At 35.7% G+C, this 16,112-nt stretch overlaps 1 protein-coding gene and 1 non-coding gene across 4 annotated transcripts in view; one reads left to right on the top strand and one right to left on the bottom strand.

Moving 5' to 3' along the window:
- PBX3 (PBX homeobox 3) overlaps positions 1 to 16,112 on the top strand; it is a 215,427-nt gene that overhangs the window by 72,112 nt on the left and 127,203 nt on the right. The window lies entirely within an intron of this gene.
- TRNAK-CUU (transfer RNA lysine (anticodon CUU)) lies at positions 13,124 to 13,196 on the bottom strand. Its single transcript has one exon. It is a non-coding gene; the product is annotated as a tRNA-Lys (tRNA).

The following is a 16,112-nucleotide window of genomic DNA, read 5'->3' as shown; positions in this document are numbered from 1 at the left end:
TTCCTAAGATAGTTTTAGATGGCTCAATTGTCTATCAGTGCCTCAGAATTTCTGTCGTAGCTACTTAGGATCATTTTGCTTTTTAAGAAAAATTCAAAAGGATCCAGTACATTTTTATTTTGGAGTTTAGAAATAGAAAAGAATGGTAAGAGAATGAATGATAGATCCATTGGGAAACTTAAGAGATTTGGGAGGCATTATAATTAGAGAAAAGATTAAAAAGGGTTGAAGAATTTTTGTAAGATCAATGCTAAGTACTTGGTTTCTGTATATTATTTTTTCTTTCATTAAAATATAATTTTACTATTACCACTATTACTTTTCCTTTGTACTTTATACTTAATTCTATCTTTAATAACAGAAGTTGAAACATAAGGAGGTGACCTTAAAATGAACGCAGTACAGATTTTGGTTGACTTTGTGGAAGAGCTGCTTGACCATTAGTGTGAAAGAGACTTCTTCAGTTTGTGAGACTGTATATGTTGGTTTCTTTTGGAAATGTGCTAGGTATGCCTGTAATCAAGGATCTTGAAGCTTCCTTTAGGGCCCTCCATTTCTGTCATCCCGTGTTCCTATATTGATCCCGTATTTGCAAGGAAGGTATGCCTTTAATTTCATGAGAATGAAATATCCTAATTAATTTGTGCTTGGCACAGGACACAAAGGCTTCTTGTTGTTGTTTTCCTAGTGGTAATCTCAAAGGTATATTTTAGGTCTAGTGAATCAGGCCTTCCTCATTTATTTACAAGGTCTCAAAAGATAATATATAGACCTATTGTGACCGAATTTAAATTAGAATCTCTATGATGATTTAAAATTTGTCTAAAGATTTTTACTTTTACTTTTTAATCATCATTATTTTGTAGAGAAAGGGAGAAAAGTAAATTTCCAAGAATCCCTGGTCTCAACTTTGCTTTCTGTACCTCCAGCTGGTGTAATGTAACCGCACTCAGTACCATTTATTAAGAACTTGCTATTTGCCAGGCCTTGTGAAAAGTGCCTTACATGTATTCCTTTAATCTTCATATCAACTCTGATGTAGGTCATTGGTTCCCAAACATTATGATTTCAGGACCACTTTCCATGCTACACAGAATTATTGAGAACCATAGAGTTCTTTTGCTTTTGTGGGTTAATTTATCTCAATATTTACTACATTAGAAAGTTCTAAAATTTTATTAGTTTACTGTAGAGTAGCAATAATAAACTGATTGTGTTTTGACATAAATAACATTTTAAAAGTAAACACAATTTGTAGTTTCCAAAAGAAAACAATTTTGTTAGATGAGTGCTGTTGTCTTGTGATTTTTGCAGATCTCTCAATGTCTGGCTTCAGTAGTCTTATATTTACTCTGCGTTCAGTCTGTTGTGATCTACACTTCATGAAGCCCCTTGTAAACTTCATTGTATACTCATGGGCAAGTAAGAATGTAAAGGGAGACAACATCTTAGTAATATTGTGAAAATAGTTTTGACTTTGCCCGATCTCTGAGGGTGCCTTAGGGGCCCCAGGGTCCCTGGGCCACACTTTGAAAACCTCTGATTTAGTAAGTATTCTCGTTTTACAAGTAAATATAACTGTTTACTTCTGGTGTGCTGTACTGCAGCAGATACCCATTTTTTCTGTCTTATTTGGTCTGTTTTTCAGAGGATCAATCCATGATTGTGATATTGCCAAGTTTAATCTAGTAGTTTACCTTATTTTGCTAGAATATCCTGTAACTCTGTTTAATATTGCATTGGGAGACAAACTTTCTAAACGTTAATTGTGGCTGGCAGTTTCAACTAGTTCAGTTCTAGCATAGTATCTTTGAATGAGAAGGGCATTGACATTAATATTTAACTAGTTCCAAAAGTTAGAGCATTTAATTCTGGGGAAAAAACTGCTCAAGTTGACTATAGGGCCGAGATTCTAGCCTCATAAATTCCTTTATTCATCACAATCTTAGAAATTTCAGGAATGATTTTTTACCTAATTGACAATTTCCTGGCTCAAATCCTTCATGTGTAGGATTCTTTATTTGAAAGAAAGAAAGAAAGAGAGAAAGAAAAAAGCTTTCTTATTTGAAGTCCAAATTATTTAGTTGCTGTTCTCATATCTTAATTATTTGTCCTGAATAATAGGAAACCTTCCTCTTTCCTCAAAATGTTTTTATGTGAGATTTGAGACGGGATTGAAAGTCAGATATCATAAGTGCTTGGTGACTTTAGCTTGTGTAGAGTATTCACCGATTAATGTAGGGTCATTGGTGATTAGGGGAATCTTTCCTTTGAAAAAATATCTATGATTATAAATGCTACAAAAACATCATAATGGTAATATCAGTGCTAAGTATTTAGACAGTTGAACTTATTGTGTGAAGACCTTATTGGGAAGAATAGATTGCTCTGTCCTTCAATTATGGGCATAATTTTAACCTAACAAAATTATGCAGTGTATAAATGAATGCATTTGAATGAGGTATTGGTAGAAATTCTGAAGTAAATGGTCATGTAGGGTATATGTAATTTTTATATTTTAATTTTTAATTATGAAATATTTCAAGCACAGACCATCCATAGTCTCTTCTGCTAAATTTAATAAGTGTTAGCATTTTGGCATATCTGCTTCAGATATTTAATAAGAAATAAACCCAGTTACGTATGGTTGAAGATTTCCCATACCTTCAGCCCACACTAACTTTCCTACCTACACAAAAGCAGTGTTTATCTTACAGCTAGTGCATATGCTTCTCATTTGCATTTAAAAAAACCTTATCTATGTGTTAATAAATAATACATAGTATTTTTAGCATTGATATAAATAATATACAGTGCATATTGTATATATAAATTATATGTGTGTATATAATATAATGTATATTGGATATATATAATGTATATATTGTTTTATATCTTGTTCTTTTCCCTCACCATTGTTTTCTGAGTGTATGCAATTTGATACCTGTGGATCGATTTCATTCATTTTAACTGCTTTTATAGTATTCCATTGTGCACATAAACTTCATATACATTTCGTTGTTGGTGGACACTTAAATTGTTTCCAAAGTTTTGTTATTATAAATATGCTTACACATTTATTCTTGTCCCCTTGCAAGAACTTCTTTGAGGTGTACACCTGTAAATAAAAATGTTGGGTTATATGGGGTGCCTGGGTGGCTCAGTGGGTGTTAAAGCCTCTGCCTTTAGCTCAGGTCATGATCTTGGGGTCCTGAGATCAAGCCCCACATCAGGCTCTCTGCTCAGTGGGGAGCCTGCTTCCCCCTCTTTCTCTCTGCCTGCCTCTCTGCCTATTTGTGATCTCTCTCTGTCAAATAAATAAAATCTTTAAAAAAAATGTTGGGTTATAAAGTAATAATTTTATTTGCTGTTGCTAAATTGCTTTCCAAAGTGGTTATACCAGTTTATATTGCCACCAGCAGTAAAACTATTTGATACATACCTTTGTTCTAGAATTATGCAGTTATTTTTCAGAATCAGAGACTAAATTCATTTAGGACTTCAGTCATCTGTATCTTTATGTGTTGGGTATAGATATCAGTAGCTTTGAGGTTTGGACTTTTGATGGATATAGTAACTGGTATTTTGCGTTTTCAGAAGCTCTGATTTGTTGTCCAAAGGATTTATTTTGAGTTATTAAATATAAACACAAAAGTCATTTAGTTAAATATACTTGCATCCATATTTTTACTAGGCAATAATTTTGTTTTTGACCTGCCAGATCTGATATATATATAATTGTACTGCCTAGACAAATTTTCCATATTTCAGAGTAATTAACTTTAAAAAAAATTTTATATTCTGTATTTGGTTTCTTTCTTTCTTTTTTTTTTTAAAGATTTATTTATTTATTTATTTGACAGATGGGGGGAGAGAGAGAGAGAGAGATAACAAGTAGGCAGAGAGGCAGGCAGAGCGAGAGGGGGAAGCAGGCTCCCTGCTGAGCAGAGTGCCTGATGCAGGGCCTGTTCGCAGGTCCCTGAGACCATGACCTGATCCGAAGGCAGAGGCTTAACACACTGAGCCACCCAGGCGCCCCTGAGAGTAATTAATGGTTTATGGAGAAGTACTCCAATGATATTTTTACTTGTTGAACATAATTTATTAGGAATCAAAACCAACATATTTAGGATGGAACCAGAATTTAGGTTGTTTTAAGTTGTGGCATGTTGATATGCATGTCACAATAAAGATTTGTTGTAATAGAACCCTATAAAAGGGGAGATGGAAATAAAAACTTTACAGCTCTTCTTCTGTTTGCACCATTTTTTAATGTATTCTAAGCCTGTAATAAAATTTTACTGGTTGATCATTTAAATGCAAGGTTAGAAATAAATTTGATGATCCATCTGGAAAAATAAGATTGGTCAGTTTTTAAAACTACTCTTGACCTTTCAATTAGCATATGAAGTTATATCAGACCAAACATAGGGGCTTTGGGCTATAGTTAAACAATTTATTTATAACAGAAGTTATTGACCACAAGGTTCTTTCACATATTAAAAGTTTCATAATGTATTTAGAATATCCAATTTATTCAATTTATTAGGAAATCAAAAGGAACGTAGAGTTCTAAACATCATTCTGACAGATTTGTTTGCCCTTATTTCTATTAAAAAGTATTTCAAAACCTTTGATTTGATACTGAAAATCAGTATACGTAGGTCACCTTCTTTGTTCTAGGATGAACAGAATGCATGCTTTCTGCAGTTCCCTTGATCAATGAGAAAATGCCTTATAGCAAAACCACATAGAGAGAATGTAGCTGTAGGTGATCCCCTGAGAGTGTTTTTGATTGGAGCTGGGAGTTGGTATTGAAAGAAGAGGGAGACAGACAGGTTGTTTGAAAAAATTCCCATTAGACCAAATGCTTACTTGGGAGCCGTGTTACAGTATTTTTTCATGAAGAAAGTGCAACTTTATCAATTTTAAAGGTTAAAGGCTATTCATTGCATGATTGTAATAATGTGTTTCTGTTTTGGAATTTTTGTATGCATCCATTGCACTTCATTAACCAGTGGACCAGAAATTTCATTTATTCATGTGCTGCTTGTCAGTCCTTCTTTTCTAGGATTTTGTTCTAGACATGCATTATTAGAAAATTTATCATTTGGTTCTTAAAGTCAGGCAACTGCAGGTCATTTTCCTTAGCTAATACACTTGTCAGGTTTATAGACAGCAAAAAGAGAGGAATAAACTTGATATGATTTCCAATTATTGTGATACATGTACCATATTAATATTGATAATCTTTGAGGAATTCTAATATCATTAGATGGATAATCTCAATGTTTACTTTGCTAATCAGTCAGTTTCTGTACGTATTCAAGTTTTGGTGCAATTTAGTTTATATTCTCATTATATGACAGGAATATGTGCTTTAGTTTTGAGTATCTTAGCAGTTTGCTTTGAAGTTTTCTTTTCAGCCAAACTGTTAGGATGCTCAGTATTTTGATCTCCATTTCCTTAAATTTAAAAACAAGCGACAAAGTACAAATATTTCAGTGTTTTCCTGAAAGAACAAAAGCAAAGTAATTGTTTTAAGAAGACTCTAATTGGAGAATTAAAGTGCCATGGTCTTTTGAAGATTGGCTTGGTCCCGACATTGCTCTGTGGCAGTGGAGCCCCAAACGCCTGGCCAAGCATCCCTTACCGACATCTGGAACCAGTTGCAATACATCACTGTCAAAACTGCTTTCTATACGTATCTGCATTTACACATTAGTTACCCACGCAGCACTCATCAAAAAAGCTGAACAATCTTGACATGGTGTCCCTTGTGGAACTGCAAAGGTGAACCGAAGTTGGGAGGCAGTGTCTCGCGTCACTGTCTGCTGAGCTCTTACAACAGGAAGCCTGATTAAAAGTGAAAGGAAAAATTTATCAGTTGCCTCAGCTCTGTAGACTTCAGTATAATTTTTTATTTACAAAGGGGATTTTTTTTATATTATGGAAAGCATATGTATTATAAGCACCAAAGTGATTTAATTTTTCAGAAACAAGGAAAATACTTCAATTTTTTAGTCGATTAGTTGAAAAAGGTTGCTTTGCATGTTTCTTTGGGTGTTAAGTTCTAGACTTGCTATTAGCTAAACATTTTCTACTATATATCATTTTAGAGAAAACTTAAATTTAAAAAGTAGAACCATGAATTTAAATAAAATATTAATAATACTGTCACTTAAATTTAACTGAAGAATGGTATAAAATTGGAAACAATAGATCTTTGCTATTATATTGGTGATAATAATGTTTGTATTTATTAATTTTCAAAAACCTGAATAATAGAAAAGTAAAATAGTTATTTATAGATGTTTGGTATTGCATATTTATCTATGCTTTTGTATTACTGTTTTTTTTTTTTTTTTTAGTTTTTATTAAAATTCCAGTTAGTTAACATACAGTGTACAATTCATTTCAGGGGTACAACTTAATGATTCAGTGCTTACATACAAAACTCTATTCTCATCACAACAAGTATACTCCTTAATCACCATTACCTATTTAATCCATCCTTTATCTGTGCTTTTGGAAAAGAAATATGAATTCTGACAAAAAAATAAACGTTGGCCCTTTACATAAAGAACTATTCAGGAGACTTTGCTATCATATCCTCTACAATAACATAATAATAAGGATAACAATGGCTGACAATTACTGGACTTTTGTTCATGTACTAGAAACATTCTATGTTATATAGATTGTCCTATTCAAACTTAATAAATAGGGTACTGTTTCCCTCATTCGATTGAAGGGAACCACATTTAAAGCAGTTAAATGATTCACCCAAATTCATACAATTAATGAATGATAGAGCTAGGATTCAGTCCCCTAACAGTCTGATTCTAGAGCTCATACTTGTTCTTTTGTTGTTGTATTGTTTTTTTATTCATTGTTTTGTATGTTTTACTTTTTTGTTCTTTGTTTTACTTTTTATTATAAAAATTTCCAATTATATAAGAAAGCAGAGTATAGTGAACCCTTATGTAACCATCAACCAGACTTAATTGCCATCAATATTTATACTTCTTTCATATCTTCTCCTACAACTTTTTTTCCTGCTAGAATATATTAAAGCAAACTTATTTCATCCCTAAATATTTCAGTTTGCTTTTAAAGAAGATTTTTTCTTCCTTGTGTAAACCACAGTGCCACTAACACACCTCACAAAATTAACGAGAAGGTCTTCAATTAACAGGACTTTCTTAATATCATCTAGTATCTATTGAGATTTCCCGATATGTCTTTTTACAGTTGGGTTGTTTGGATAAGCATCCAAAATTCTCCATATACTGTATTTGAGTGTCATGACTCTTTTTAAAAAAATGTTTTGTTTCATTTTTAAAAAAGTAATCTCTATACCCAACATAGAACTTGAAACAACCCAAGATCAATTCACAACAAGATTAAGAGTCGCAAGCTCTACACACTGAGCCAGCCATGCACCCCTGATTGTTAATGACTTTTAACTATCTTGTTTTGTTTTGTTTTTTGAGAGAGAGGAAGAGAGAGAGCAGGGGAAGGGGAGAGGGAGAAGCAGGCTCCCTGCTGAGCAGGGAGCCCGATGTGGGGCTCGATCCCAGGACCCTGGGATCATGACCTGAGCCAAAGGCAGATGATTAACTGACTGAGCCACCCAGGCGCCCTTTAACTATCTTTTAAAAGAACAGATAGGGGTGCCTGGGTGGCTCAGTGGGTTAAAGCCTCTGCCTTCAGCTCAGGTCATGATCCCAGGGTCCTGGGATCGAGCCCTGCATTGAGCCCAGCATCGGGCTCTCTGCTCAGCAGGGAGCCTGCTTCCTCCCTCTCTCTCTCTCTTTCTCTGCCTGCCTCTCTGCCTACTTGTGATCTCTGTCTGTCAAACAAACAAACAAACAAAAACAAAAAAACCCCAAAACTTATAAATAAGTAAATAAATAAATAAGAACAGATAAACACTGGACAGTCCCCCCCGCCTCCCAGCACCACCGCACTTTTCCAGTACCACTAACTTGTTGTCAGAATGGTTATCCTGTAGAATGCCTCACATTCTAGATTTTGCTGATTACTTCCTGTGGCATTATTTAATTTATGCCTTTGTTCTCCACATTTCTTCTAGATTGGAAGTTAGATCTAAAGTTTGGTTAGATTTTTATTGTATCGTAACGGTCATAAAGTTTGTCTTACTTTTTGTAATGCTAAGATTGTTCAGTGGATTCCAGTAGTGCAGGCCTGATCCTTTCACTGTAAAGTTCCTCATTCATCATTTTTTTTCTCCTAATGGTTTTACCATCCATGGATGATTAGTGCTTGAATTACTGAATTTCTTAGGGCTTGAGAATGGTAATTTCCAATTATTTTATTCTTTGTATTCGCCAGAATTCTTTAGAAGAGCTTTATTTGCTCTGCTAAGGCTTGTTGGTTATACTGAAATGTATTTCATACTGGAAAGGCAGTATAAAATGCTTAATTCTTTCCCTTTAATCATCAGTGTCTAGAGTTATAAGATAGTGCCTTAGTATCTTCCAGTGGCCTCGCCTCACCTCTTCCCTCCCTCCTTCCTTCCTTCCTTCCTTCTTTCCTTTTATTTTTTAGTGGTTATTATGAAGTCTTGGCTTTCACTATTTCACTGTGTTTTAATCAGTTGCTGGCACTGTACTTTTTTGAATTGAGGTGTTGATGCAATGTTACATTAGTTTCAGGTGTGCAATATAGTGATTCAACAAAGTTTATCCATTTGCTATGCTCAACACAATTTTATCTGCCATGGGCATTATACGTTTTGATGCTGAAATTGTCCCACATTTATCCAGTGGGAGCCCTTTCTAAATGGCTCCTGTGTCTTTTTCACAAGACTTTGTTATTAGCTTTTATAGCTTTCTACTTTCTGGCACAACAAAATATGCCCAGCTCATCTTATATATTCCTTGCATTAGACCTAGAATCTATCATTTCTCCAAAGAGTCGTGGTTCTTTTTATTGAGGAATAATAGATAAATTCCACAATATGGGTGCTTACTGCTACTGAGTTGTTTGCTTTTAGGGGAAGGGAGGGGAGGATGTTCACATTTATAATTATAATTCGGATGTATGATTATAGGGGTTTTACTTAACTTCTTCGATCTTGTATCTCCTTATGCTAAAAATTGGGTTCATAGCAAAAGTAAAATAATTACTTATTTTCTCTATTGTATATTATATCTGTAATTGCTTCAAAATAATAATAGACTTATTGAATCAAGTTAAATTATTCTTGCAGTTTTTGGGGGAAGTTCCTTTCATTATATCTCCTTAAGGATTCACAGACCACGGTGTGTGTGTGTGTGTGTGTGTGTGTGTTTTAAGATTATATCTTTTAAAGTAATTTCTCCACCCAACATGGGGCTTGAACTCACAACCCTGAGATCAAGAGTCACATCTCAACCGACTGAGCCAGCCAGGTGTCCCCTACTGTGTTCTGAGGGCAGACTGATAGACTATTATATCATTTAATTAGTCTTCAGTTTTTTTTTTTTTTTAAGATCTTATTTATTTGACAGACAGAGATCACAAGTAGGCAGAGAGGCAGGCAGAGAGAGAGGAAGGGAAGCAGGCTCCCTGCTGAGCAGAGAGCCTGATGCAATGTGGACCCTGGGATCATGACTTGAGCGGAAGGCAGAGGCTTTAACCCACTGAGTCACCCAGGCGCCCCTAGTCTTCAGTTTTTAAGATGGTTCCCTCTCCTGAGTTGGAACCTGTATGGACCCCTTCCAGTCTTAGTAGTTGGTCTCTGCTTCATTTGTGTGGGATCCCGTATAACACTGGTCCTTTTCTCTTTTGGGATGACTTTTGTTGATGCGTTCTGGATTCAGAAGCTACACCTTGTATACTTCTTGTCGCTATCACCACTTGCTGCTATTGGATGTGTTTTAGCCTATCTGTATTCTAGGATTTAGCAGGATTCTTTGAAACCTACTTTTGTAGATGTCAGGGTGGGTTTATTCTTTTTCCTGGTTGCTCTCCCTGGTTCTGTTGGTGAAATTTGGTGGAATTTTAAAAAATATCTATACTGCTGTTGTCTCATTTCTGGAAATTTCAGGCTCTGTGTAATATTAACCACTGTAGGATACTGCTCTGTGCTGCTTTTGCATGCAACCTGGTTTAAGAATGATTTCTTTTGAGCTTTATCCTTGGGTACTAATTATTGAGGTATGATTAGGAAAGTGAGCAAGTAGGGAGAAGAAATTAGAATTTAAGTGTCTTAAGTTCCTGCAAAATGCCAAGAATGTGCTGGGAATGAAAAAAAAATACTATATTTTGTTGCTGAATCTTCACGATACCACTACTATAAATTTGTATTATCCTAACTTTATAGGTTAGAAAACTGAGGAATAGCAAAGTTAAGTAACTTGGTAGGTAAGATAGCATGGCTAATAAATGACGGTGCCATATTCAGACTATTCTGTACCTGGCTCTAAAGCCTACACCTTTCCTGTTTATACTGTACTTACCTTCTAAAAACTTTTTGTACCATGGCCTTCCAAGGCAGCTTGCAAAGTACTTTTAGCCAGAGAGTTTTAGGTTGGGGCACAAGACACAAATCAACCTTGTCTACACTCAGGTTAATTCTCTTAAAACATTTGCACTAATTATAGGCTCTCTGTAGAGAGTCTTAAATTATTTTGCAAAACACTAGCTTAAAAGGTTGAGCAAGATATTTAAATGGTGTTTCATATTTGGTTCTTTATCAAAGATGAAGAAATTAGAGCATGTGCTATCATAAGATATATGTTTCTTCCAAATTCTTAAGAAAGTGCCAGAATGGTATTGCATAATAGAATGTTGTCCTGCCCACTGCCTGAATTCCTTATCAGTATTACAACTCACAAGTGGAAACTCACTTTTCCTGATGTCCTCCCCTATCTCAGCATTATGCCAAGAAGTAGCGTTAGGCCTAAAGAGTGGTGGTGTGTAGAGAACTGGTTTCACATTTGCCATGGAGGAGGTTCATGAAGAAAGCTTTGGGCGAACGAAAAGAAGGCAAATGTTTTCCAGTTCTAGATTAGACTCTATTTTTGGAGAAGATAAGAAAAATAAAATTGGGTTATCTATGAAGAGATAATCTTTTTAGGCAATAGAATGGTTTAGCACTTTAAAAAGAGAATTTTTTTCCTTCCTTTCCTCCCCTCATTTTTCCCCTCCCATTTCTGCCTATCAGTTTCAGCAAAATAGTATGAAGTCTCCATTCCTTGGGTGTCAAGCATCAGAATTCAGTTTTGTTCAGTTTAAGTCTTAAAAATAACAACTCTTTTGAAATATAATTCACATATCATACAATGCACCCACTTAAAGTGGACAGTTCATTTTTTTTTTAAAGATTTTATTTATTTATTTGACAGAGAGAGATCACAAGTAGATGGAGAGGCAGGTAGAGAGAGAGAGAGGGAAGCAGGCTCCCTGCTGAGCAGAGAGCCCGATGCGGGACTCGATCCCAGGACCCTGAGATCATGACCTGAGCCGAAAGCAGCGGCTTAACCCACTGAGCCACCCAGGCGCCCCCGACAGTTCATTTTTTAACATATTTACTGAATTATGCAAACACCATAACAATCAATTTTAGAATATTTTCATCACCTACTAGATGAAGAAGCCCCATACTCATTTCTTTGTAATTGCCCCCTTCCCCAAGCCCTAGGCAGCTACTAGGCTACTTTCTGTGTTCTGTAGTTTTACCTATTCTTAACATTTTACATCATTGGAATCATATAATATATGGTCTTTCATGATTGGCTTAGCATTGTGTTTTCACGGTTCTTCCATGATGCAGCATGTATCAACATTCCATGTCTTTTTATTACAGGATAATTTTTTATTGAGTGGATATTTTATTTATCCATTTGTCAGTTGATGGATATTTGGGGTGTTTTAGTTTTTTGGCTATTATAAATAATGCTGCTGTGAACACTGTGTACAAGGTTTTGTATGGACATATATTTTCATTATTCTTGGGAATGCACCCTGGAGTGGAATTGTTGTATCACGTGGTGACTCTGTGTTTAACCTTTGAGGAACTGCCAGACACTTTGTTGTCCAAAGTGGCTGCACCATTTTGTATTCCCATATGCACTGTATGAGTGTTCCAATTTTAGTTTAACTTCTTCTTTTTTTTTTTTATTTTTAGATTTTATTTATTTATTTGACAGAGAGAGACACAGCGAGAGAGGGAACACAAGCAGGGGGACTGGCAGTGGGAGAAACAGGCTTCCCACTGAGCAGGGAGCCTGATGTGGGGCTCAATCCCAGGACCCTGACATCATGACCTGAGCTGAAGCAGACCCTTAACAACTGAGCCACCCAGGCAGCCCCTTAGTTTAAGTTCTAATAGCATTATCTGTCAGACAATACTGCTTGCTTCCTCTGAGCCAGAGATTCTTCTGGGTGCTAGGAATACAGCAGTGAACATGGCTGACAAGTATGCAGCCTTCCAACACTGTACAGTTAAATGCAGAAAGACAGCCAATAAATAAGCCAATAAATAGAATAATTTCAGAGCATGATAAATGTTATGAAGCATTGTAGGAGGAGAGTTCAAAAAGAGTAGTCTGGGAAAGTTTCTTTTCTTTTTTTTTTTTTGAGGATTTTATTTATTTATTTGACAGACAGAGATCACAAGTAGGCAGAGAGGCAGGCAGAGAGAGAGGAAGGGAAGCAGGCTCCCTGCTGAGCAGAGAGCCTGATGCGATGTGGACCCTGGGATCATGACCTGAGCTGAAGGAAGAGGCTTTAACCCACTGAGCCACCCAGGCGCCCCTTTGGGAAAGTTTCTTTGAGAGAAGAAAATTTGTGAGTCAAGACTCAGAAATGTAACTGGAGAGGGACCAAGGGAAGCAAAAATTCCAGTAAGTGTCACCTTTTCACAAGTTTTTAAAGTGATAATCTTGATGTCGTAGTGGCTAAAACTTATAATGGACCACTTGGTTTTACCTTTCTGTGATCTATTTATATCCCTTGCCTGCTTTTTTCTTAGGTTGGCTTTTCTTACTGATTGATGACAGTTTTGTATATTTTGGATTCTAATTCAATAAAACATAGATAAAAGATATGGAGAGACAATTGTAAAAAAAGAAAACACTAATACCTTTTTTTTTCCCCTCAGTAATATCCATGCCCAACATGGGACTTGAACTCACAACCCTGAGATCAAGAGTCACATGCTCTACCAACTGAGCCAGATAGGCACCCCAATACAAATAACTTTTTAAACATGCAAAAAAAATTGTCCAACCTCATTCAAAATAAAAAAAAAAACCCACGTATCGAGTGTTTATTATGTGCCAAACACAATTCTAAGCACCTTGTACATATTAACCCATCTAATTTTCACAAGAACATTTGAAATTGGCATATTATAACCCCTATTTGACTGATGAGGAAGTGGCAGCACAGAGGTTAAGTTAGCTGCCTATGATTGCACAGTGACTGCAGAACCAACTGAATGGCAGAACCCCAGAATCCATACTGTTAATCACTACGTTCTACTGACTTTCAAGAGTCAAAACAAAGTAAAACTGTGCTGAGCTACCATTTTTCATTTATCTGATTGGCAGAGATCAAAAGTATGTTAACAGTGTGATGGAGATGGGTGTCAAGACAGTCACTTTTAAAATTGCTGATGGGAGGGGCACCTGGGTGGCCCAGTGGGTTAAGCCTTCGACTTTTAAATTCAGCTCAGGTCACGATCCCAGAGTTGTGAGAGCCTGCAGGGCTTGGTGCTTAGCAAGGAGTCTGCTTGAGATTCTCTCTCACTCTCCCCCTTCCCCCACTCAATGCTCTCTCTTCCCCCACCTCTCTAAATGAGTAAAGTCTTTAAAATTGCTGGTGGGAACGTAAATTGGTATAATCTTCTTTGGAGGGCATTTTGGCAGTATCTATCAGAATTTTAAAGAGTACATAATCCATTGACCCAGCAATTGTGATTCGTGGAATTTAGCCTTCATATATTTGTATGTAGGAAATCTTACATGTATTCGAAAGATAATTGTAGCACTCGTTGAAAGAGTACAAGCTTGGAAATAATTTAAATGTTCATTAGTTAGGGGACTAGTTGAATAAATTATGTTACTCCCATTCATTGTAATACTGTAACCCATAAAATAGAATGATTAAGTTCTTTATGTACTTGTTATGCACTAATACAGACCAGTTTCCAGTATATATTAAATTTAAAAAAATTAAGGTACAGAGCAGTGTGTATATGTATTAAATACATCTATGTCTAATAAAGAAAAAACTTATTTTGTGTGCGTGTGTATGTATGTATGTATGTATTTGTATGTGTGTGCATGTGTACCTATTTATCTATCTCCAGACATATATAAGAAACATGTAATATTATTTGCTTCTGGAGGAGAACGGGGGTTTGCATTCAGGAACAGAAAAATGACTTAATAATGTTTTACTTTTCACATTTTGAATATGACCTTATATTAAAAATGCTAAATAGAAAATATGCTTTAAAAGGAATCTAGATGGTATAATTAAGGTTAGTAGTCATTTTGATCTGTTTAACAGTTTATTTTTCTGAATAGTGGAGGTCTCAAGAACATTAGTAGTGTTTATTTTTTAAGATTTTCCAAAAGGTAAGCAAAGAGGATGAATCCTTGGTTGGCCTTGCCTTATTGAAGTGGTAGATGGAAACATTCTAATAGCAGAGCCAATGCTGTGTATGTGGCACTCTCAGGAAAAACAGACTTCCCATCCTTTCTTTCTTCTTTTCTCTTCCTTTTATTTTCTAAGAACACTTTGGACAATAGGTTCTTGTACTCACAATTTAAAGAAATTTTGCAGTCCATATGAGCATTTGCTGCACTAAGCTACAAACTGTCTCCAAATTTGTAGTGCTCAGCTTGTAGCTCCTTAGTATCATCAGAAACTCCAGACACATTTTGGTAGACAAGAAGATTTGGGCTATAAATGGGAAATGATAAGAAGATATGCATTGTAAGAATATGAAAAGTCTCCTATCAAATCACACTTAGTATATAACCAGGTTATCTACATAAATATAGTTAAGTCTGTTTTTGCTAGTGTTGTAATTTGATGTTCTTTGTTCTTCATAAGATCAAATTGGACTCCGTTAGTGTCGAGTGACAAAATATAACCAACACTAGCTGTTTGTACTGAAGCACAAAATATTTGGAGAGAACAAAGGCTGGAAATGGTGGCTGGTATTGTCTAGACTTCAAATGTAGAGTACTAATCTGAGAAGATTTGATGGAATGCAGAGAATAAAGTAGAATTTTGAGGTTGAAAAGAAGATGGATTTTTCTTTCTTTTTTTTTTTTTTTTGGAGAATGTTAGAGTTTCCAAAGAGGTCATATATAAGGGATGACAAATTTTTGCCAAGGTAGAAGAAAACATGAAGGCAGAAAGGTAAGAAGGAGATTTTTTTGTGGTGCTTAACACTCATGAGAGAAGAATGGTTCAGGATATGAGCTTTGGAGTCAGAGGCTTGGGTTTGGGTCCCAGATTCACTGCTTCCCATCTAGGTTGCCTTGACGAAGTACTTAATAACCATTCTGTGTTACTTTTCAAATTCTAAAGTGGAGTTAGGTATAGTGCTTATTTTAACCTTATAGAGTAGTTGTGGGGATTAAATGGAATTGTGCATGAAAGCATATTGCCAAGTGTCTTGTACATAGTAGGTGTTTAGTAGATGTATGTTACTATTTTATTTCATTTATTTATTTTTAAAGATTTTATTTATTTATTTGACAGACAGAGATCATAAGTAGGCAGAGAGGCCAGAAGAGAGAGAGAGGGGGAAGCAGGCTCACCGCGGAGTAGGGAGCCCAATGCGGGGCTCGATCCCAGGACCCCGGGATCATGACCCGAGCTGAAGGCAGAGGCTTTAACCCACTGAGCCACCCAGGCGCCCCGTATGTTACTATTTTAATGGTAATTTTGAGGTAAGAATCAAGTGAATATTGTTCATTGTAGATTTGAAGACTCAAGAGGCAACATGATATATAAAGAGAAGTATACTCAGATTCAGAAGATCTGTCACCTGTACAAATCTATACATTGAGTAAATTTAATTTTTTTGTGGCAATTAAGTTAGAATGAGGTCAAAAAGAAAGAGGAAAGATAGGGGT

The sequence above is a fragment of the Mustela nigripes genome, chromosome 9 (assembly GCF_022355385.1).
Source record: "Mustela nigripes isolate SB6536 chromosome 9, MUSNIG.SB6536, whole genome shotgun sequence".
NCBI lineage: Eukaryota > Metazoa > Chordata > Mammalia > Carnivora > Mustelidae > Mustela > Mustela nigripes.
This window is presented reverse-complemented; position numbering and strand designations above follow the sequence as displayed.